At 40.0% G+C, this 24,087-nt stretch overlaps 1 protein-coding gene across 1 annotated transcript in view; it reads right to left on the bottom strand.

The window, feature by feature from the left end:
• Large1 (LARGE xylosyl- and glucuronyltransferase 1) overlaps window positions 1-24,087 on the bottom strand; it is a 311,517-nt gene that overhangs the window by 270,046 nt on the left and 17,384 nt on the right. The gene's annotated exons all lie outside the window — the stretch shown is intronic.

Genomic DNA, 24,087 nt, shown 5'->3' on the forward strand with positions numbered 1-24,087 from the left:
AGTCGCCACAGAATATAGTGACTTGCCCAGGATAACACATTTTTCTGCTCAATTCTTCAGATTTTCCTGTCATCCTATTATAATTGCAGTGGCTTTCAGTTAATGCAGACAATCACAGGCCAAGTCCAACAACTTACACTTCATTATACAAACTACCATATCCTTCCAAGTCAAAGAGACAAAAATCACCATTGCACCATGGCTAGACAGGGAGAGTGCCTGTGCAATCATGGAGGCATGGTGAATGCGTGATTCTGTAAGATATATTTTACATTCCTTTATTGTTACTTTAAAATCTATATGTACATATCAACAGGCTCTGTTCATAGATAAAATAACTGCAGTACAGAAAAGAGGCAAGCTTCCAGAGTACAACAGATTATAAATGAAAATTGCTTCCATCAATAAACAGAATGGAGCACAAGGCTGCCCCTCACATTTAACACCATCTGGTGACTAGAAGCAAGAACACAGGTTTCTAAAGAAGATAGTGAGAAAGGTCAGCATTCTGCTCTGCTCTCTCTTCCAAGAGATATGTTAATTGTATGTAGTTTAATCGAGATTGTGTTTATTTCATTGCATCATGAATAATATAAACTCAGGTAATCTCAAGCTGAAGATCAGAAAAGCACAGCAGCAAAGTCACCAGAGAACTCTCACCTCTACTACTGCTCAGACCAAAGGAGTAATCCAGCAAACCTCAGACTGGATCTCCAGACAGCACCGCTCCTCACCAAATCAGAGACTACTGCCTGAGACTGTACTGAGCTCTTTATATTCTCTCTAGTGCTGTGATTAAAGGCATGAGTTCTGTTTTTCTTTTAGACTGATTCACTGATTCACTTTCATGTAGCACAGGGTGGCCTTGAACTCACAGATATCCATCTGCCTCTGTCTCCTGAGTACTGGGATTAAAGGTATGGACCACCACTACCCAACTTCTATATCTATAGCTAGCTTTGCATTCTAATCTCCAGGAAAGATTCATTAGATGATGATATCACAAAATTTCACCCCATCAGACTGGCTACATACAAATGCCTGCAGTTGTCCTCTCAAGAGTTTTTTCCTGTTATAACGAGCATGGTTCACATGGATCAGCATCCCCTCTTGCACAAGGTACAAAAATACTGCATTCTTTGCCCTATGGGGCCTTCTCTACAGCCAGAGGAGGAGTAAGGCTCCATGAAAGAGCACCATCTGAGATGTGTGTGTGTGTGTGTTTGGGGGGGGGGGTTAAGCCTCAAGGTGAGAACTGGCAGAAGAAGTGCCCCTTGCAAAGGAAGCACCTTGTGCAAGGATAAGAGGCCACAGTTCAAAGTGTCCTCTCATCCCCACTACCATGTGACTTGAAGCAAGTTAGTCAGTCTTCGCCTTATGTAAACTAAGAACATCCCTATGTAAGTGACTTCTCATCTGTGCAAAATCCCTTTGGAAGCATTAAATGGATATTAGCAAGGATAGACTACAGCTCTGGGAGAATGACCTAGCTTTTCAATGGTGGGGATAAACAAGTGGTCTTCAGAAGAGTTATAATTCTCAAAACTATAGGCAAGGCCCTAGAAATGTACCTTTTCCTGCTCTGGTTCTTCCAGAGCATAGTGGACCCATTGTAAAATGAAAGCACCACAAAACACCATGGCTACCCCCATTATCCAGTATGAAGTCTATCATCTACAATTGATCAAGGAGAAGCACACAAGAGGAATGTCAGCTGAATGATTCTATGGACAGCAAAGAACAAGAGAGAGAAGAGGCAAAAGCACCTGGGGAATCTGCCCTCCACTGCTTTGACATCAGGTCACACTTGCCCTGCTCAATGGTTATCATATGGTGTCACACAATGGAAAAACCCAAAGAAAACCGAGGTGGCTAGGAGAAGCATTCAGGTGACATATAATCAAACTTGTAAAAATCAACTTTGGCTTGCCGCAGATGGTCTTTCTTTGTGATTGATGAAAGCTCCTAGTGTTTACAGCTGGAGGGTCCAAAATTACATTTGCAGTACACAGCTAAGTCTTTCCAGGCACACAGAAATCAGACACATGCTCCCTGCCTCCAATTGCCCTGGCTTGCAAGCCAATTTCACACCCAGTTCCCAACTCTTTGAAATCATAAGAATTTTTTTAAAATATCAAGTTACTTTAGAAAAGTGTCAGTTTTAAGTAGTCCGATTGGCACTCTACCTATATGAATACAGACAGGTTTGGGGGAAGGAAAAGAACATGATTATGTTGCTCTATTTAGCTTCCAGATGGACCTACCTCCCACAGGCAACCCACATAACCAAGGGCTGATGTCTCTACTGGGATTTTAGTACTACTGTGCAGATGTGTGGGTGAGAACCCCCATAAAAATCAACAACAGTGAACACAGCTGAGAAAGCTGGGGAGACAGAAAGAAGAGTCAGCACACAGGGGCCCTTCGTATTGTATTTGTATCACTTTGATAGAGCTAGGCTTATAGTGAGACAGTGACACATGATCAGGCTGCTGAAGTCCTGCGTGCAAGGAATGATACAGCTCCAAACAGCATCTGGTAGGACCTATAGGAAAAATTCCCCTCACCATCTTGTGCAATGGGGGAATGAAGCACAATCCTGGAGAAGTATGTTTTCCACTGTAATGATCTTGTCTCCAAGGACAGAACAGATCCAGAAAATCAGGAAGTATGTAAAAAAAAAAAAAAAAAATAGCAGGAAGAGAAGTGGGGAAGAGAAGAAAGGGAAACGGGGCAGAAAGATAAGAAGGGATAGACTGGTTGCAGGTAGAACAAAGCAGAGATGAGAGTGTAATTATAATGGCTCATCAGGCCTGGAGGCTTTTGGTGGTTATTCAAAAATATCTCAATCTGGGCTGGCTAGAAAGATAGCTAAGAGTTTTGTAGCACTGTGTACAAACTGTTTTTGAGGCCAGAACCCATGTCCAGAAGCAGATGGTCAACACACACACAACATACTTATGGAGGTTTGTTGTCTCATAGTGCTTTGTTAGGGTCTTTTTCTTTTCTTTTCTTTTTTCTTACAGATTCACTGAATATATATTAGGGTTCCTGATTATGTCTTTTTGTGGGTTATTTGTATGTGCAAATACGTATGTCTCTGCCTATATGTGCTTCTTGGGCATTTTTATTATGTTTCTTTGCTTTGTCCTATTCTGGTTTATTTTATTTTATTGTAACCATTTTCTTTAGATGTCTGTTTGTAACCTAAATGAAGCAGAAGTGTTGATTTTGGTGGGAGGAAACGTGGGGAGGATCTGGGAAAAGTTGGAGGAAAGGAGACTACTATCAGAATGTACTCTATGATTCTATTTTTAAATAAGCACTTGAGGCTCTGGCAGTTCCCAATACCTACCTGGCAAATCACAACCTGAAACTCCGGTTCAGGGAGATTCAAAACTCTTCTTGACTCCCCAGTGTCTATATACCATGGTGCATATACATCCATGCAGCCAAAATACTTAACATACATACATTTTGTTTTCAAATGAATACCTCGTCTAAAAGATATAAAACAAGAAGAAGGTTAATTATGATTGTCAACTTGAGATTTAGAATCACTATGAGACTTTATCTACATTATGTTACCAGAGTAGGAAGCCCCACTAATTTTGAACTATATCATTTTCTGGGCTAGGGTCCTGGAATGAGTAAAAAGGAGAAACTAAGCTTAGTACTAGCAGCCATCTGTGCTTCTTCATTGTGGATGCCTCCTTAACTTTGCTAACACAATAGACCAAACCCTCCAACTGAGACACAAAATAAAATTTCCTTCCTGAAGATACCCTTCAAGGTATTTTGACACAGCAATAACAGAAGTAACTAATTCACACACAACAATATTGACTCAGTTCCAGAGGCTGAGAGTCCTTAAAAGGTTTTAAAAGGGTTGTGAAAAGATTTTCCAATCAAATGGACCCAAGAAGCAAGCAGGTGTGACTATCCTAATATCTAACAAGTTAGACTTGAAACCAAAATCAATCAAACAGATGAAGATATTCATGTCATATTCACCACAGAAGAAATCCATCAACTCAATCTCTCAATTCTGAACATCTATGCCCCAAATATAAAGGCACCCACATTCGTAAATGAAATGCTACTAAGATTCAAAGCTCACATAAAACATCGCACACTTATAATGGGAGACTTCAACACCCCACTCTCACCACTAGACAGGACCACCAATCAGAAACCTAACTAACAAACAAAAGAACTAACAGGAGTTATGTCTCAATTGGGTTTTACAGACATTTATAGAACATTCTATCCAAACACAAAAGAATATACCTTTTTCTCTGCTCCACATGGAACCTTTTCCAAAATCACTACATACTAGGTGACATAATAAACCACAACAGAAACAAAAAAACTAGATTAGTCCCCTGTATCTTATCAGACCACCATGCTTTAAAGTTGGAATTAAAAAGCAACACAAATCTCAAAAAACCTATAAACTCATGGAAACTGAACAATGCACAATTGCATCATACATGGGTCAAAGGTGAAATAAAGAAAGAAATTAAGGACTTCCAAAAATTCAACAAGAATGAGGACACAACAAACCCTAACTTATAGGACACCTTGAAAGCAGTGCTACAAAGGAAGTACATTGCACTAAGTGCCCATATGAAGAAAACGAATGATAGTCACATTATAGAATTAACAGCACAACTGAAAAACTTAGAACAAAAAGAAGCAAACTCACACAGGAGGAATAGATGCCAGAAAATAATCAATTTGATGGCTGAACTCAATAAAGTAGAAACCAGGGAAATAATACAAAAAAAAAAAAAAAAAAAAAAAAAAAAATGCAACAAATAGTTCAAATAGTTGGGGTTTTTTTTTTTTTTTGAGAAAATAAACAAAATAGACAAACCTATATCCAACCTTTATCCAAACTAACCAAAAAGCAGAGACAGAACATGCAAATTAACAAATTCAGAAATGAAAAAGGGGACATAACAACGAACAATGAGGAAATCCAGACAATTTTCAGGTCATACTTTGAAAACCTGTAGTCCACAAAATTTGAAAATTCAAAGGAAATGGACAAACTTTTGGATAACTATCACTTACCAAAATTAAATCAAGAACAGATAAACAACGTAAGTAGATCTATAACCCCTAATGAAATAGAAGCTTCCCAACCAAAAAAAAAAAGTCCAGGGCCAGATGGCTTCAGTGCAGAATTCTACCAGAAACTCAAGGAAGAGCTAATACCAATACTCCTCAAATTGTTCCACACAATAGAAACACAAGGTTCACTACCAAACTCTTTTTACAAGGCCACAATTACCTTGGTACCAGGAAGCATCACCATCCCCGATTTTAAGCTCTAGTCTGAAAACAGCCTGGTATTGGCACAGTAATAGACAAGTAGAACAATGGAATCGGATCGAAAATCCTGGTATTAACCCACACACCTATGAACACCTGATTTTTGACAAAACAGCTATAAGTATACAATGGGGGGAGGAAAGCATCTCCAACAAATGGATCTACACACAACTGGATGATGGTATGTACAGGACTGCAGATAGACCCACGTCTATCGCCATGCACAAAAAACAAGTACAAATGGATCAAAGACCTGAATATAAATACATCCACACTGAACCTCTTAGAAGAGAAAGTGGGAAGTACCCTTGAACAAATTGGTACATAGATCTCTTACAGAACATAACTCCAGAAGCACAGACGTGAGATGGACAATTATAAAGGGGACCTCCTCAAACTGAGAAGCAGCTTTCAGGCAAAGGACACAGTTGACAAGACCAAATGGTAGGCCACAGACTGGGAAAAGATTTTTACCAATCCTGCATCTGACAGAGGGCTGATCTCCAAAATATATAAAGACCTCAAGAAACTAGTCAACAAAACACCAAATAGCCCTATTAAAAAATGGGGTACAAAACTGGAGAGAGAATTCTTGTTAGAGGAAATCAAAAAGGCTGAAAGACACTCAAGAAAGTCCTCAACATCCTTACCTATCAGGAAAATGTAAATTAAACAACTCTGTGATACCATCTTACTCCTGTCAGAATGGCTAAAATTAAAAACACCAATGACAACTTATGCTTGAGAGGGTGTGGAGAAAGGGGAACAGAACACTCCTCCACTGCTAGTGGGAGTGCAAATTAGTACAGCCATTTTGGAGATCAGTATGGTGGTTCCTCAGGAAAATTGGAATCAATGTACCATAGGACCTGGCAAGCCCCCTCTTAGGCATATACCCAAATGATCCACATCCATGCAACAAAGACATGTGTTCACCTATGTTTCATAGCAGCATTATTTGTAATAGCAAGAACCTGGAAACAACCTAGATGCTCCTCAACTGATGAATAGATAAAGAAGATGTGGCACATTGACACAATGGAATACTATTAGCTTGTCCTGCTCTATAACTTCCTTCTCTGGAACATGAGGGCAGGGCCCACAGATCTACATGTTAGGGTCCACAATAGACCTCAGGTCTCCAAAGAGAATGAGTGATAAGGAACAGGAAAACAAATCCTTAATGTGACGATTCCTAGGTTTAAGCTGGACTGTTTCCTAAGCTTTGTCTAAAGCAGTGGTTCTCAATATGTGGGCAGTAACCAATTTTGGGACCACATATCAGATATTTACATTAAGATTCTTACCAGAAGAAAAATTATAGTTATGAAGTAGCAACAAAATAATTTTATAGTTCATGGTCACTACAACACGAGGAACTGTATTAAAACGTGGCAACATTAGGAAGGGTTGAGAACCATTAGTCTAAAGGATACAACCCATGTTTCATGCCTATTCATATTCATAAAAATAGAAGCAACAAGATCCAGTCATAGGAGAAAAACAATTTTTAGAATGAGTCTTTCTTTCAAAAAGGGCACCTATTTAGATAGTATTATCATAAGATGACACACAACAATGGCATATGAGTATAATAGTAATGCCTGCCTTCCCAAAAGTGACACAAATTATAATTAAAAGTATGTGTATGCAGACTAAGCAAGCAGCAATATTCACTGCAGTGGTGACATGGAAAAAAATGATTAACAGAATCTCAGAGAGAATAATGACTACAACCAGAGGACAAGGGAGGATGCTACAACCAGCAGCAAGGGAGGAGAGATGAACCGAATCTTGTCCCTCTCTATGACAGAAGGGACATGGAACAATGCCATGAGCAATTGGGGTAAGCACTAGCTTGCAGGAGATATAAAGTACCACCAACACACTCTACAAGATGAAGAATCAAATATATTTTCCTGTGCATCATCTTATGAGAGGAATGGACTGGTCAGATGATGAAGTGGAGTGGTTCCCTCCAGACTGTCACTACATAATGATGCTCTCCTTCACAGAAGATTCTGCAATGATTATAACTCAAAATAGCTCAATACCCCCAAAGAAAGTACTTCCTGTATCTTTCAAGGCCTATTCCAAATCAACAGAGGATATTTGAACTAGAATAATCCATAGCAGGAACTCAGGGCATGTTGGACACAAGACACAACCCTACTGTGAGCATAGGTTCCTATAAGCTTATAAACACCACTGTCTCTGCCCACTGAACAGTAATGCCACAGGAAGCACATGAACTGTCATAAACAGGTCCCTAAAGGAATGTGGAAGTTTACATATCACTCTGCTGTCCATTTAAAGCACCATAATGGAGAAAACACTCTGATGGTGGGCTACATCATAAGCAAGCTCACTGGCATTAAAACAGTGTGGACATCTATATGTGTGTTTGCATGTAGGAGAGACAGCTACAGATGTGTGTGACAGACACAGATGAATGTATGTGAGATAGACAAAGACAGAAAAACAGACAGACCAACAAGACATCGAGGAGAAAGGGGCATGGGGAATGAAAGATCCAGGCAGACACAGAGAAACCATTACACAACATATTTAAAAGTGGCAAGAGACAGGTATGGTAGTATAAGACTATAATTCTAAACTCAGGAAGGAAGACAGTGAGCTTATGACACCCTTGGCTCATGATAAGGTCCATACTGGCATGAGCTAAGACACTGTATATCAAAAAAAAAAAAAATAAATAAATAAATAAAATAAATAAGTAAATAAATAAGCTATTGCAGTTAAATAAGAATCAGATAAACAAATAGGCTGAATAGATGTTTATTCAGGGAGAAATAACTTACAACCTAGAGAGATGAACAAAAGCAAGTTCCACCAGATGCTCTCCTCTCTGCGACCCACCAGCAAAAGAGCTTTCCCTGGCTCCTCTTCAGACCTCTTTCCACAGGTCACTTCCACCCCTGGCTCCACACCCCCAATGGGTGTGGTCAGTGCCACAGAAGGAGACAAAGTGAGTATCCCACTACAATTCCCCTGTTAGTCTAAAGAAAAGATTTAGGCTTGATACAAAACTATATACAAAACAGTGAATAACAAGTATGCTCTAAGAAAAGGAAAATTGAGAAAAAAACCACCTACATATCTAGTCCTAGGGTAAAGGCATAACGGAGTTATAATAGAATTGTCCTAAGCTGGCAAGCGTAAGTCTAGTACCTAATATATCTAACTAGGAAGAGAGAATAATAGTTGTGATAGTTTAATCTTCACCCTCATCAAGAACTGAGAAAGAAAATAACGATACTAGGTTAGACAGGAAGTGCAGATGGGCAACTTCCAAAAGGTGCAGCGAGGACAGAAACAGCAAGCTACCTGAACAGTACCCAAAGTCTCACAGCAACGTTGGTACACCCAGTTTTGGCTAAGGCTAAGAGAACTTGACAGACCACAACAACAGCAGGGAGGTAGAAAGGCTGTCTTACCCGGACTTGGCAAGGTCCAGCAGTCTTCTATATTTTTCTCCTATAAGCACATAGGACTGCAAGTCCAAATCAGTGGTCAAGGTGGGGGCAGTTCTTTGCCCAAGAGGCCATTAGCTGAGGCAAGAATGAACTCCAGCGGAGCAAGAACAGTGTCCAACATATTTTCAGGAAAGTGTACAGTGCTATCAGGAGCAACAGTGCCTCATGTCAATGGAGTACTAATATTAAAACATTTAAATGCCATGTTCTGCATGTCTATGAAGTGATTAAAGATTAAGCATCTATGTCTGACTAATCTCATAGGTAAAGGAAACATGAGTGAAGATAATCTGTAATACTCAGGAACTTAGCTAAAAAACTGATTGAAACTTCCCTGAGTAAAGCAGGAACATATACTTAAACAATATAACTATGAACATATACACGCATCTAAATCCCTAAAATAGAGGTAGAGTAGAAATGTCAAGACAAGAGGTAGAACTATAAAAGGCAGCATGATAAATATCCCAAATTGTACAAAAAAGTAGAAGGGAGCAAAGACAAAATTAAACCTAGGAGGCTGGGTAGCTCCTAGCACTTAGGAGGTGGAGGCAGGGGACTGGAGTGCTCAAGGTCGCATGCTACTCTTCATGAACAAACTAATAATCACAAAAAAGGAGTGGGTGAAGAGAACTAGTGATAGCAAATACAAGTCCAAATAGATCAAAGACCTCAACATAAATAGAGCTAAACTGAACCTCTTAGAAGAGAAAATGGGAAGTACCTTTGAACAAACTGGTACAGGAGACTGCTTCCTGAAAATAACACCAGTAGCACAGACACTGAAATTGACAATTAATAAATGGGACCTCCTCAAACTGAGAAGCTTCTGTAAGGCAAAGCACACAGTCAATAACTAAACAGCAGCCCACAGACTGGGAAAAGATCTTCACCAACCCCATGTTTGATAGAGGGCTGATCTCCAAAATATACAAAGAACTCAAGAAACTAGTCAACAAAACATCAAATAGCCCTATTTGAAAATGGGGTACAGAACTAAATAGAGAATTCTCAATAGAGGAAATCAAAAAGGCTGAAAGACACTTAGGAAAATGCTCAATTTCCTCAGCCATCACAGAAATGCATATCAAAATAACTCTGAGATACCTATCAGAATGACTAAAATCAGAAAAAAACAATGAGAGCTTATGCTGGAGAGGATGTGGAGAGAGGGAAAGACTCTTCTAATGATGGTGGTAGTGCAAACATTTACAGCCATTTTGGAGATTAGTATGGCAGTTCCTCAGGAAAATGGGAATCAGTTTACCACTAGACCTGGCAAATAATCCACATCCATATGACAAAGACATCTGTTCAACTATGTTCATAGCAGCATTATTTGTAATAGCAAGAACCTGAAAGCAACCTAGATGCCCCTCAACTGAAGAACAAATAAAGAAGATGTAGTACATTTACACAATGGAATACTATTCAGCAGAAAAAACAAAAACAATGGGATCTTGAAATTTGCATGCAAATGGATGGAACTTGAAGAAACCATCCTGAGTGAGGCAACCTATTAACAAAAAGAGGAACATGGTATGTACTCACCCATACATGGATTTTAGATAGTGAGCAAAGGATCATCAGCCTATAATTCACAACACCAGAGAAACTAGGATACAAGGAGGAACCTAAGAGATTCACACAAGGTCCCTCACAGAAGGGGAAAGGAGCAAGATCTCTTGAGCCTATTAGGAGTGGGGGATGGGGCAGTGAGGATAAGGAGTGAGGAGAAAGAGATGGGGAGGAAAGGAGAACATGTGGGACTAGGAAGAGTAAGTCAGGGGATGAATAGATGAGAGAGAAAGAGAGAGAGAGAGAAGTAGAGAGGTAGCGAGCGAGAGAGAAACACCATAATAGAGGGCACTATTTTAGATTTGAAGAGAAAACTGACTCTAGAGAAATGTCCAGAAACCTATAAGGCTACCTTAAATGACCTTCCCTTATAATGAGATTGATAACTAACTTATAAGCCATCATAAAGCCATCATCTAGTAGCTGATGGAAAAAGAAGCAGACACCCACAGTTAAACACTGAGCTGAAAGGACTCCTGGAATCCAGTTGTAGAGAGGGAGGAGTGATAAGAAAAGGGGTCAAGACCAGGCTACAGAAACCCACAGAGACAGTTGACCTGAACAAGGGCTAGGCGTCGTGTTAAAGGCTTTTACCTCAAAATATGAATGACTGTAGTAGACAAGGAAGACAGAAGAAAACTGTTGGAGGTGGTGGATCACAGATTGGAACTATGGTTTTATGCGGGCACACTTATCTCCAAAATGATCTTTTTCTATGCCAATCATGACTCAATAAAGTATTCAAATTAGGTGTAAAGACCCCAAAGCAGGCATATGCTGAAGGAGTAGCAGCTGGCTGGTGGTCAAGATTAAAGTTACTGACTAGCTTGGTCTTCTGGCAAAGAATATGAGGCACAGTCACCTTACCAAAGCCACACGGGATTGTCTGATTCACCCGCTGCAGTTGTCACATGCCTGTGCTCAGCCTGGGGCAGGACACAGGCACATGAACCACAAATGAGTGCATGAGGAGAGATAAGAGACTTGGATAAATCTTTTTACAAAGGAGGGATAGGGGAACTGAAAGAGGGAGGGAGGGAAGGAAAGAGGGAGAGGAAGATGGAGGGGGACAGTGAAAGGGTGAGGGAGCGGGAGACAGCATTTGCAAGAAATATCCTAGAAACTCTATATTAAGATAACTACAGCCACCTTCAAAACTCTCACCATCAGAGGTCACCACCTCCTCTCTCTCTCTCTTAGCTGCCTCTGCTGCCATCAATTTCAACATCTTCCCTCATGGAAATTCTTACACAGTCCTTGGGGCCTGTGCACATACTTTTCTGTGTGTCTGGAATACCATCCACACCTTTCCAGTATGGACCAATACCTTACTGGTGATCAATCAAATTCATTTCTTGTGTTGATAACGCCTCCTGTCTAAGCCATTCATGACAATTGTCTTTGGAGCAAGCATGTCCTTGTCTATGCTTGCATGTCATTCTTTGCCATTCTCCATTGCACTGCTTATAATTCTACAACTCAATTCTGTTTTACTCACAGTTCTCCCACCACTCAAGATTCTGAAGCTCCTTAAGGGCAGAACTGTTTGCTTTTCTTGTGTAACCCTTATTGTCAATGGTCAAAGAACAATGCTGGCACTCAGATCTTAGTTGGCTGCCTGCAGGGATAAATCAATAATGTCACACAGCAGTAGGTGGCACACTACAGTAATTTAATTCCTAGTCACAGCCTCTTTGATATAAAGGAACTCTTCTATTTTTAATATACCCCACATTTCTGAAGATGATACTACTATGGGATTAGAGATGCAATAAGCAGCTTGCAACCCACAACACACTCAGCAGCTCAAAATGACAACTTTAATTCAATGAGTTCAAACAGTGGTGAACCTTTTACCACATTCACAGTTATTTACAAAGGGAAATGCATGCCTGTGGTTGCTTGCCAAAGACAGACTCAAACAAAGATGACAGGTGTCTTTCAAATGTTAGTTTGTTTTTCAAACTTTGAGCTTTGATGAGAATTGCCTTCTCTCTCTTGAAATTGAGAAATTAAGGGAGACTGACTTGTTTTTGATCATCATCCATTTTTCGAAACATCCATCAATCCATTTATCTACTGCTCATCTCATCATCTACTTGTCCATACATCTAGTCATTCATTTACCTACTCATTCATTATATTGTGTATCTATTTATCTAACCATCCATCACATTCATACATCCATTCATTCACACATCTATTTATTCATCTACCTAACTACCAACCTATTGATTCAATCTATCTCTCTTCTTTCATCCTTTCTTACTTTGTTCCCTTCATTGTTTGTCCTTCCTTCTCTCCTAAATGGCAGACCTTAAAACTATGTAATAGTAAGTTTTACCATCCCAGACTATTAACAGAGATAATGGAAATGAACACATTGTAATATATTCAATATGATTTTAAAAATGACAAAGATGTAGGGGACACACATAAAGAAGTGAATGGCTTCTTAGAAAAGATCACAGTGCCATGTCTAAGAAATAATGACCAAACTTTTACTCTCAATGAATTGGACTTGTCTTTTTTTTTAAGTCTTACAGTTTGGGATTTAATATTTAGACTTCTGATCCACTATAAATTATTTTTCATTCAATCCTTTATACTGGATAACAGTATCGAACTGGTTCAAGTGCTCGATTCACCTTAGTTTGCAGATTCTTAAGATGAGGAACACATGATGCATCCTTCGCATGGCTAGACTCAGAAGCAGGCTCTGGGCTGAGATGTTCAAAATTGTATGTCCAAACTCCTCACAATGAATCCAGTTAAATATGTGCAGGTCAGAAATGTGCTTTCTCTTTCCTCCCTCCTCACATAGGGCTATAGTATACCCCAAGTAAATAAACACACTGAAATAGGCAGACATTTGAAATGGCATGTATCAGATTTGTTACTAGTTAACTTCAGGACATTCATTTTACCTCAAAACCACCCACATATTTGGAGGAGTCCAGAGTCTTTTTTTCACATCTCTCTTCCTCAAGTGGGCTTTCATTTTTACCTAGTTTACTCAATCAGCAGTTACCCAGTACTTTGAATCTTACTGTGGTGATAGAAAACTAAATGAAATAACCCATCCCTGCAGGTAGGAACAAAGCTGAAGATGGAAGACACAAACTGAACATTGGTATTACACTACCTTCCCAAGATTTAGCAATAACAAAAGGAACTTCACATATGAATTCCCAAACATCTTACTCAGTGTTCTTAAAGGATATTACCCATCCCCAGCACAGCTGTGCAGGGTAGAGAGAGTACAGTACCATTGTTTAGGATACACTGAACAACAACAGGAACTAAAGGAGGAAGGGTGCATGTTCAAGGAGGGAGTATATATGGCAGAATAATCCCCAGGGATAAAAAGCAAAGTGCTAGGCAGCATTAAGGGCATGAACAACTGTAGAGTTAAACACAAGTACAAACAAGGAATGGGCTGGAATCAGCATCCAGCCTTTGTGAGAATTTACATCTATACCCAACAATCAGAAAAGTCAGCCAATGAAGAGGGGGAAAAAAAAAAAAAACACATACAAATGAGCCTTGCTCTAACACAGAGTATTATAAAACAAGGAGGCCTGCCATAAATGTAAAGTATCCCCCAAAGTAAGAAGAGGCATTAATATGATTGGGTAGGAGGGTAGGATCTTGGGTTGAGAGGGGGCTGTAGAGTTCCTTATAATAAAACTTGTATTTCAGGTAATAGAATTAGGTTCTTAGCACTAATGTCATTTTCTGCTAATTGAATGTGCCAAGGATCCCTCAGAGTCAGGATATTGCAAGTGGAATGCAAATGGAGCCAACTTAAAGAGAAAGAGCCTTTCCTCCAAGACAGGTGTGTTCAAAAGCTGAAAAATGGGGCCTAGGGATTGAACCTCCAGGGGTAATATAGAAATGAGAGGGAGTTTGGACAGATGCTTCTCTGAATAGCTTAGGGATGAAGTGGGAGATAGCAAGTCCTCCAGGGGTGATCTACTTTGGTTGGTTTGGAGATGAGGGCTACTGACTGAGCAGAGGGACAGTGGCTGCTCTGTATTCTCCCTGGTGGAAAAAACTCATGAAGATCACTGTACTATCAGACTATTCAGCCAGCAGAGCACCAAGAGACTCATATGACACCCCCCCACACACAGAGAGAGGGGGAGGGAGGGAGAGAGAAAGAAGAAAGGAGGTACTTACCAACACTACCCTGTCCTTGAGTGCATCAGAGTTTAGGACCAACTGAGTTCCTTGGTTAAACTGAGTCACATCCTGCTTACACCTGCTGCCACATGATGCACACTTATCTAGAGAATCTTACAGTCTGAAACAAGTCCAGTTTTACTAACTAATTATCCAAGCTATCCTAGGGTACCATGAGCAGAATGTGATGAACAGTCAGTAAATTAAGGAAAAGAATCAAGGTTCATACTTAAAAAAAAAAAAAAAAAAAAAAAAAAAAAAGCTATAAAACCTCAGCAAGGGTTCTTGTAATAAGGATTGTCCTGTATATATGATCCTCTTATTAGTTAATTAATAAAAGACTGATTGGCCACTACAGGCAGAAAGATAGATGGGATTAGGAGACAAGAAGAATGCTGGAGAGAGAGGCCGAGAAGAGATGTCATGTAGCTTCAAAGGAGTTAGAGGTCTGGACCCTTCTCTGGTAAAATAAGACCACATGAAAATATTTAAATGAACAGAAATGGGTTAATAATTAGGAGAGAGCTAGCCAATAAGAAGCCATAGCCATCGGACAAAAATGTTATAATATAGTATTCATGTGTTTATTTGGGACAAAGTGGCCATAGGGCCCGGGTAGAAAGAAATTCCAGCAACATTCTTGAGCTCCTAAGACACCATCTTTAGTATCTAACAAATGGGACAGGGATATGTCTCTGGCAGCTTTCTGTGAGAGTTAAATGTGTAATGTGCTGTGTAGGATTGAGCCTAACCTCTGTTAAAACTCCATGGATGATAAACTGTCACTGACAGTTGGTTCAAACAAGCAGGACTATTGTGGAAATAGACCATGCTTTGAAGCCATCTCTTTCCATACTAATTTTCCAGCTAATCTCCAAGCCTTCCTACCTCCTGCAGCCCTGCACATAACATACTCAGTTTGCTGACAGTCAGGGACACAGTGTGTTTACAAGGCCCAAGAGCTGTAAGACTTCTCCAAAGGCTCCATATATCAAGAAGCCTCTGTCTCTACATGTGGTCCTGCCCTGTCTAAAATGAGTAATGACAGAAGACAAAGAAACCAGGAATTTTTGTTGAAGGAACCTGTCCTTTCCCTTTCTTCTCTTGACTCTCTTGTATTGAGTGACAGCAGAAAATGTTCTCAGGAAGGCAGAGAAGTAAACCCTCTGAAAGGTATCCAAAGAAGCACATTCTTAAGCTTCCCATAGACCTGGGTAAAACTGACAGTCCTGGAATCCTCAGAGGCAGCAGAGGGAGGGAGTGAACAGAAACTAATTAAGTTCCTCCCTGGGCTTGATAAAGAGGAATGTGTCTCCCCCAATGAGATGAGATGGCTTAATTACTGCTATTAATACAGAATCACTGAAAGCCAAAGATGCAGACATGCATGAAGGATGAGGATGGGGATGGGATATGAACCCTCCAGGGTCTACGTACAAAAACAGAAAGATATACCCAGAAATACTTAAGACATAGGAGATCTCTAGAAGGCTCCGAAGTCAATGCAGGAACCTGCTTGCTATATCCCTCTATTGAACACAGCAGGATTTCGAAAAACACAATGTTTATCACATGGGAGGGACCATAAACAGACTAGTCAGTTTATGGGAAGGAGCACAAGAGAAGTACACAGGCAGGGCAGGAAGAGGTAGGCCTCATGGTGGCTGTAAACTAGGTCAAGCACAACCAACTTCCAATATGTCATCTACAACAGCACACTAGTGCCTGCTCAAATCAGTCCAAGAACTTAGAAAGGCACATGTGATGGACACTCACCATATATTAATTCATACTATCCTACACAAAGATCAGGAATAAAGCAAAGCCTCAAAACTGACAGACCCCCTAGACATTTTAGGTATAAGGGATTATGCTTTACAAAAAAAAAAAAAAAAAAAAAAAAAAAAAGACAAACTACACAGTACAGTTCAACCATTTCCTTCTGATTATCACCTGCCAAAGAAGTTGTATCTTTGAGGAGAGTACAGGAGTGAAGCACAACATGGAAACAATTTCTGAGATACTTATCCTGCTCTTCATGCCATTTACCACTCAGTGTTTATCCAAAACATGAAATTAAGCTGTGAGTGATATGTTTGTGTCTCTGGAGACCTGTGTCTTTATCAGCTTCCCCTGAACAGGCTCCCTCCCATGCGCATGCTGTCCTGTTGTACACAAGTGCACACAGCCAAATCTGAACTGGAAAAACTAAACAAACCAGGAATCCAAATGCCCCCTCAATGTTTCATGTGGTTCACACATAACATAGTCTTCTAGAAAACATCAATCACAGTCTGGCTCCTAGGAAAGTGGGGGAAATGAAAGGTTATGACCATTACTCAAAGCCCCTGTCTCTCCCAACTGCAGAGCCTACTCATCAATAGACTGACATTCCAAGATGTAAGCATGAAAATCTGTAGTTTGAAAATGCCACAGCAGACTCCCTATTCTACCAGAGACCAGACAAATGGGGAAATGTCCGGATAGGCTGCCTGCCCAGAAAATACCCTCACCCTCTCACTCTCTCCACATTCTCCCACCCGAGCCCCAGTTCCCTGCCCTCCTAGTATCCCTTCTCCAGCCTCCAATTAGCGGCTATTACCCACTGTACCAAAAACAACATAGACTGTAAGAAGTCCAGGCCACTCTAGCAGAAGACTAGAGAAGGAACAGAAACCAAGGAAGAAAACACCCAACAAAGGCATACTCATAAATTGGCACATAGACCTAAAATCAACTCAAACCCAGATTCCTAGATGCCAGCATAAGAACACAATCTACAACAGTCAAGGCAATGTGTCACCACCAGAACCTCTGAATATTCCAACACAACAGATGTACAAGTAAAAGTCCATAAAAACAACTTTATGGAGATGATCAAGGTTCTTAAAGAGAAATGAATAAATCCCTTAAAGAAATTTAGGAAAGCACAAATAAATAACTGGAAGAATGAATAAATTACATTAAATACACACACACACACACACACACACACACACACACACACACACACACACACAGAGAGAGTTGTAAAATCCAGCAATAACATAAACTAAGCAATTTCTGGAAATAGAAAAATCTAGGTAAGTGAAGACAAACCATGAACACAAGTATCACCAACAGAATACTAGATATGGAAAAGAGAATCCCAGCTGTTAATGATACAAAAGAAGAAATAGATATATCTATCAAAAAAAATGTTAAATCTAAAAGGCTCCTAAACATAGCATCCAGCAAATCTATAATACTATGAAAAGACCAAATCTAAGAATAATGGGAATAGGAGACGATTTCCAGATCAAAGGCCCAAAAAATATTTCAACAAAATCATAGTAGAAAAAATTTCCTACTCTAAAAGGAGATGGCTATAAAGATACAAGAAGTTTACAGAAGACCAAGTAGGTTGGATCATAAAAGAAAGTCCAACATATAATAATCAAAGAATACTAAAAGCTGCAATGGAAGAAGAGCAAGTAACTATGGGAATTACACAAAACTTCTTAATGAAGACTTAAAAGCTAGAAGGGCCTAGACGTATATGTTGCAGATTCTAAGATACCAGAGAAGCCAACCCAGACAACAATACCCAGAAAAACGTTCACTATACAAGGAAAAACCAATATATTCCATAATAAAGTCAACTTTAAAAAACAGCTACCACAAATACAGACCTACAGAAAATACACAAGCAAAAACACAGGCCATATTTTCATACCAGCAACACCAAAAGAAGGGAAAAACACACACACACACACACACACACACACACACACACACACACACACACACACACACACCAACAGCAACAACAAAACAGGAATTAATAATAATTGAACACTGATATCTCTCAATATAAAAGGTCTTAATTCCCTGATAAAAGGACACAGGCTTAACAGAATAAATACAAAAACAGGATCCATCCTTCAGTTGCAGACAAGAAACACACTCAACATCAAAGATAGAAATTATCTCAGAGTAAAGGGCTGGGAAAAGATTTTCCAAGCAGATGAACCTAAGAAACCACCTGATGTAGCCATTCTAATACCTAACAAAATAGACCACAAAGCAAAGTTAATCAAAAGATACATCCAAGGAAAAATTCACCAAGATGATTTCTCAATTTTAACATCTATGACCCAAACACAAGGGCACCCATGTTAGCAAAGGAAACACTACTAAATTTTAAATAATACATCAACCCTCATATGTTGGCAATGTGAGATTTCAATACCCTACTTTCAACAAATGGACAGGTCATCCAGACAAAAACTAAACTAAACAGAGAAATATTGAAGCTAACAAGGGTTATGGACCAAATAGACCTAAAAGATATCTATAGACCACTTCACCCAAACACAAAAGAATACACCTTCTTCTCAGCACTGCATAGAAATTTCTCCAAAATGGATAACATACTCAGTCACAGAAAAAGTCTCAACATATATCAGAATATTGAAATAAACCCCTGTATCCTACCAAACCACCATAGATTGAAGCTGGATGTCAACAACAAACAGAAAACTTATAAACTTGTGGAAACTAAACAACTCTCTCCTGCAGAACTACTAAATCTATGCAGAAAGAAATTAAAGACTTCCTAGAATTCAATGAATATGAAGGCACAATGTACCCAAACTTGTAGGAAACAATGAAAACAGTGTTTAGAGAAAAGGTCATAGCACTAAGCGCCTACTTAAGGAAATGAAAATCTTATACTAGCACGGATCTCCCTGGGAAAGGGGAATAAAATAGATTTTGGCAGGTGGACTGGGAGCAAGTAAGGTGGGAACAAGAGAGTTTAGGTAGTATATGGGAAAGGTGGAGGGATCGAGGGCTGGAGAGATGACTGAAATGGGGGAAGGGGCTTTGGGGAGCAATACAGAGACCCAGTACAGCAGAAACTCTCTGAAATCTATAAGAGTGACCCTAGGGAAGTCATTTAGTAATGGGGAATATGGGACCTGAATCAACCATCTTCTATAATCAGGCAAGACTCCCAGTAGTAAGAGTAGGGCATCAATGCAGCCCCCAAATCTTTGACATACAAGATGTCCTGCCTGTAAGACTACTGGGGTAATTCTGATGCAGAACTTGTGGAAGTGGCCAACCACGTCCTTAGGACCTTAGGATAATGCCATGAGCAGGACCCAATACCTAACACTGCTTGGATGGCCAGGAACCAGAGGCTGACCAGAGATTCAGGACAGAACCAAGTAAGACTAAAATAAAGGCAATGAAATGATATTCAGTCATATCCAATTGTCATCAGAGAGACACTGTCCAGCAACTGATAGGCCACAGCCAAACACTAGATGAAAACATGAGAACCCCAAAGAAGAGGGGGAGGTATAATTCTAGGAGCCAGAGGATCAATGACACCATGGAAATATTAACCCCAGAATCAACTAATCAGGGTTCATAAGGGCTCAGGGACCCTGTATGGATCAACGCTAAGTTCTATGCATATATGTTTTGGCTGCACAGCTTGGTGTTCATGTGGGACTCCTAATAGTGGGAATAGGGGATGATTCTTTTGCACTTGGGAACCTTGTCGTTCTACTGGGTCACCTTTCCTACCTTGAAATAAGGGTTTGTGAGCTACTCTTATTTTACTTTATTATGCCATACTTGGTTAACATCCCTTAGAGACCAACTCTTTTTCTTTTTAAGGATATGGAGGAGTAGTTGGTCTGGGGGTATGGAGGTAAAGGAAACTGCAGTTGGGATATAATATATGTAAAGATTTTTTAAATGCCAAAGCATTCAAGCAGAAATTTGGATCAGTAAATTTCTCATCCAAGGGGACATAATGGGAAATCACTGATTGATTGTCCCAATTTCTATGGGCAAGAAAGAACAATCTTTCATCAAAAAGTGGTGAGGTCTACAATCTAGCCCATTTAAGAGGTGTAAAAAAACCAAACCAGGCTATAGCAGACACAACTGCTCTGATTAAATTTCAGCAACTCAATAAATTTCAGCAGCTCCAGCTCACTCCCTAGCTCTCAAATTTCAACCAGAGCCATCTAAATGAGAATGGCTCTGGGGCCATACAGGGTAGTTCTGAGAAACAAGGAAGTTGAGGCAAGCCAAGGACCTGGTGCTTGATGTTCCCTGAATGAGAGATAGAGAGAGGGGGGAAGAGAGAGAGATCACATGATTATGTGTGTGGATCTGTAAATACAGGTAAACATATATATGAAAGGTGGAGCTTATTACCACATATCTTCTAACAGTCACTATCTGTCTTACTTTTTGAGAAAAGATATCTCATTGAATCTATATTTCACCAATTTGGGTAGACTGGCTGTCTGGTCAGTAAGGTCCAGGAATCTACCTTATTCCCCAGAATAAGGGTAACAGATATGTATGCATGTATGTATGTGTGTATGTATGTATGTATGTATGTGTATATATGCATGTATATATATATATATGTGTGTGTGTGTGTGTGTGTGTGTGTGTGTGTGTGTGTGTGTGTGTATAGAGTTTTTTACATGGGTTGGGTGTGGGAATTGAAACATAGGTCCTCATGCTCCCATAGAAAGTGCTGTACCAACAAAGGCCCTTCTAATACCATTTGAATTTCTGGCACTTTTGACATCAATTGTTTCAATTCTGGGCACTGAGCTAGACAAAGGATCCCAAAATGACTGAAGAAAGTAAGCAGATTTGGTCTTGTACAGCAATGGCTTCCTTGTCTACACATTTAGCCAATCAAAGATTTAAAAGAAATACTGAGAAAAATTGCAATGTACCAAACTGCACACATTATTTTCTCATCATTCTTCCCTAAATAAGGCAGTCTAGCAACCATTAATATAGCATTTACCTTATATTGGATACTATTTATTGTAAGTCATTTGGGAATCACTTAAAAACTACATTAGTGTAAGTATAGGTTATAGCAGGGACTATACCATTTATTTCATATAAGGAAAGGAACATCAGCACAGGAGGAGGAATCAATCCTCTGAGAACTGCCCGAGAGGGACAGTGGTGGTCACCTCCTAAATGTGTGGGCTCAAGAGTAACAGTTGTGACTCACATTACATAAAAGATGTCATCTTAGTCTTTCAAGGGCTCTCCCCTTAAGACTTACATGGAAAGACCCATTAACAGAAAATTACAAAGCATATATAGGCTGGAGAGTCTGCATGAAGAACATAGCTCTACAGGTACAAGTGAGGAGAAGAGTGAGGAATCATGGGTGAGGCAGCAGGCACTCTGTCACTGCTGACAATGTGATAATCAGACTGATATGTGAAACCAGGAGGCTGGAATAGGGAGGGAAATCAGAATAAGCCATCCAGAAGCTTCACTTTGGCCAAGTCAAATTTCACCAACTGTCCAGAAAATAAAAATGACGTAAGGTGAGGTACTTGGTCTAGGGCAGGCAGAACCCTATATCACAATTTTCCTCAGTGCCCAGGATAGGTGGGAGTCAATACACTACACAAATTTCCTAGGAGATTGTCATCCAGCAAATTTAGGAGGACAGGAAAGGAAGTGATTGCTCAGGCTCCTCTTGCGCTGGGACAGCAACGCAAGCCAAGAGCAGGCTGCAAAAGAAGAAAAATTGCATGGAAGAGCAAGGACAAGGAAGACAAAGCCAGACACATGGTATCAGACCAGGGTTCCTGTGGCCTGTCCAGATGACTGACAGCTCTCTTTACCTTCTTCTCTTCAGCTAACAGACCTCCTACTGGGGACCAAACACTCTATTCTTCCTTCCACATACATGACTGGCCTTCTATTATATCTGGTTCTTCTGACATACCACCTGTTAGTGAGGCATGCTCAGACCATCCCAGTAAAGCAGTATTTCCCATCCCCTTGCCTGACTGGGCCCTTCACTCTGTCTCCGTGCCACCATTTGTACTTCAGTTACCATTGCTGTCTTGTCACCACTCAGGAAAACACAGATGTGTTCATGACTTTATCTGTGGGGAGTTAAATATCATGAGAAATGGAAACACCCAGTCCTGCTGTGATGTCTGGCTGTGCTTGTTAAATGAATGAAGAACCTTGAAAGATTCACCTTATAGCTCTGAAGTGTAATGGCTGCAACAGAAATGGATATGCCCCATTCCTAATGAGTGGCAAGGAGTGTCCTTCCATATAGACAGGAAAGCCCACACTCAATGGTACATCTCTATATGAACATGATAGCATCAATAGAGCCAAGGAGGACAACATATCAATCAATCTCTGGCTACCATTGTGAAATGGGGCCTTCAGTGCCCTCTGCTGGAGATGAAAATGAGAACAGTCATGCTATAAAGACCACAGTCTGCACAGAGACATTGGATCCCCGGGATTCTCACCCCCAAGGTGGATCTAACTTATATATAGTTCATTGACTTTTGAGGTAGTGTTGATTGAGAGCATGGACAGAATATTCAAAGGAGCCACTGGACCTGAAATGATGTTGGGCCAACTCTCTGGGAAATTTGAAAGGCTCTTGTGCTTCCTTCATTCTGGAGGAAGAAATTATGTCTCAGATAGGTGAAGCATCAGCTGAGGATGCACAGCATTTCTTGTGAAACATGGGGAATGACACCACTATATCCACCCAATCACAGTCCTATCAGACTTTATCACAACTCTAAAGTTCTCACACAATTGGTCCTTTGAGTGGAATAGTAGCTTAATTTTCTCCAAACATGGACAATGGGCTCACAGTGCTGAACAGACACTGGTGATTACAGTTTCAGTGTCTCAAGTCCTCCTCAGCCCTCTTCAAGGGAGTGCTAACAGGGTCTGAAACTATACATGGACAGGAATGAATGAACAATACAGCCATTGTAGTTCTGCATTCATTATTAATAAAGCATCAAGTAGTGACAGATTCCTGGGTGAAAAATGATCGCATAGGTAGTAATTATGTCACAAGAACACTGATGAGGTTGCACCTTGGTGAGCACTAAAGCACATGTAAAACAAAAGGTTTGGGACTAGGTGAGTTAACCCTACTGTGGAAAGAAGGCCAAATAAATAAAAAATAAATAAATAAACAAGAAGCTGGCACTAACCAAAGCATTTAAAGAAGCTGGTACCAACCAAAGAATTTAAGTAATTTACACAAGCATAGCCCAGTAATAATCCCCAACTCTTGGTACTGGAATGCTGGAAAATGATATCATACATCTGCAACCCAGGACACAGTGACCTAAACTGATTTGCATGATCCTGAACTGAATGGGTCATAGTTGCATGCTGGAAACAGTGTAGCTATGATAACCTCCCTGAACTAGCCAATCTGGACTGATTTCCTGAATATGAAACAAATTAAATGCAGAAAATTGCACACAATGAAAAATACTATACACACACACACAAAGGCACACATCTTGTGATCTTTTGGAGTGTATTCAAACTATTTTTTTCTATTCTAGTCTACCAAGTAAATTCATTCCCCACCTATCAATCTGTTCCCCAATACCATGACAGTAGAATCTATGGAACTGTACTGTACCTTGCAATC

The sequence above is a fragment of the Phodopus roborovskii genome, unplaced genomic scaffold, assembly GCF_943737965.1.
Source record: "Phodopus roborovskii unplaced genomic scaffold, PHOROB, whole genome shotgun sequence".
In the NCBI taxonomy this organism is placed as follows: Eukaryota; Metazoa; Chordata; class Mammalia; order Rodentia; family Cricetidae; genus Phodopus; species Phodopus roborovskii.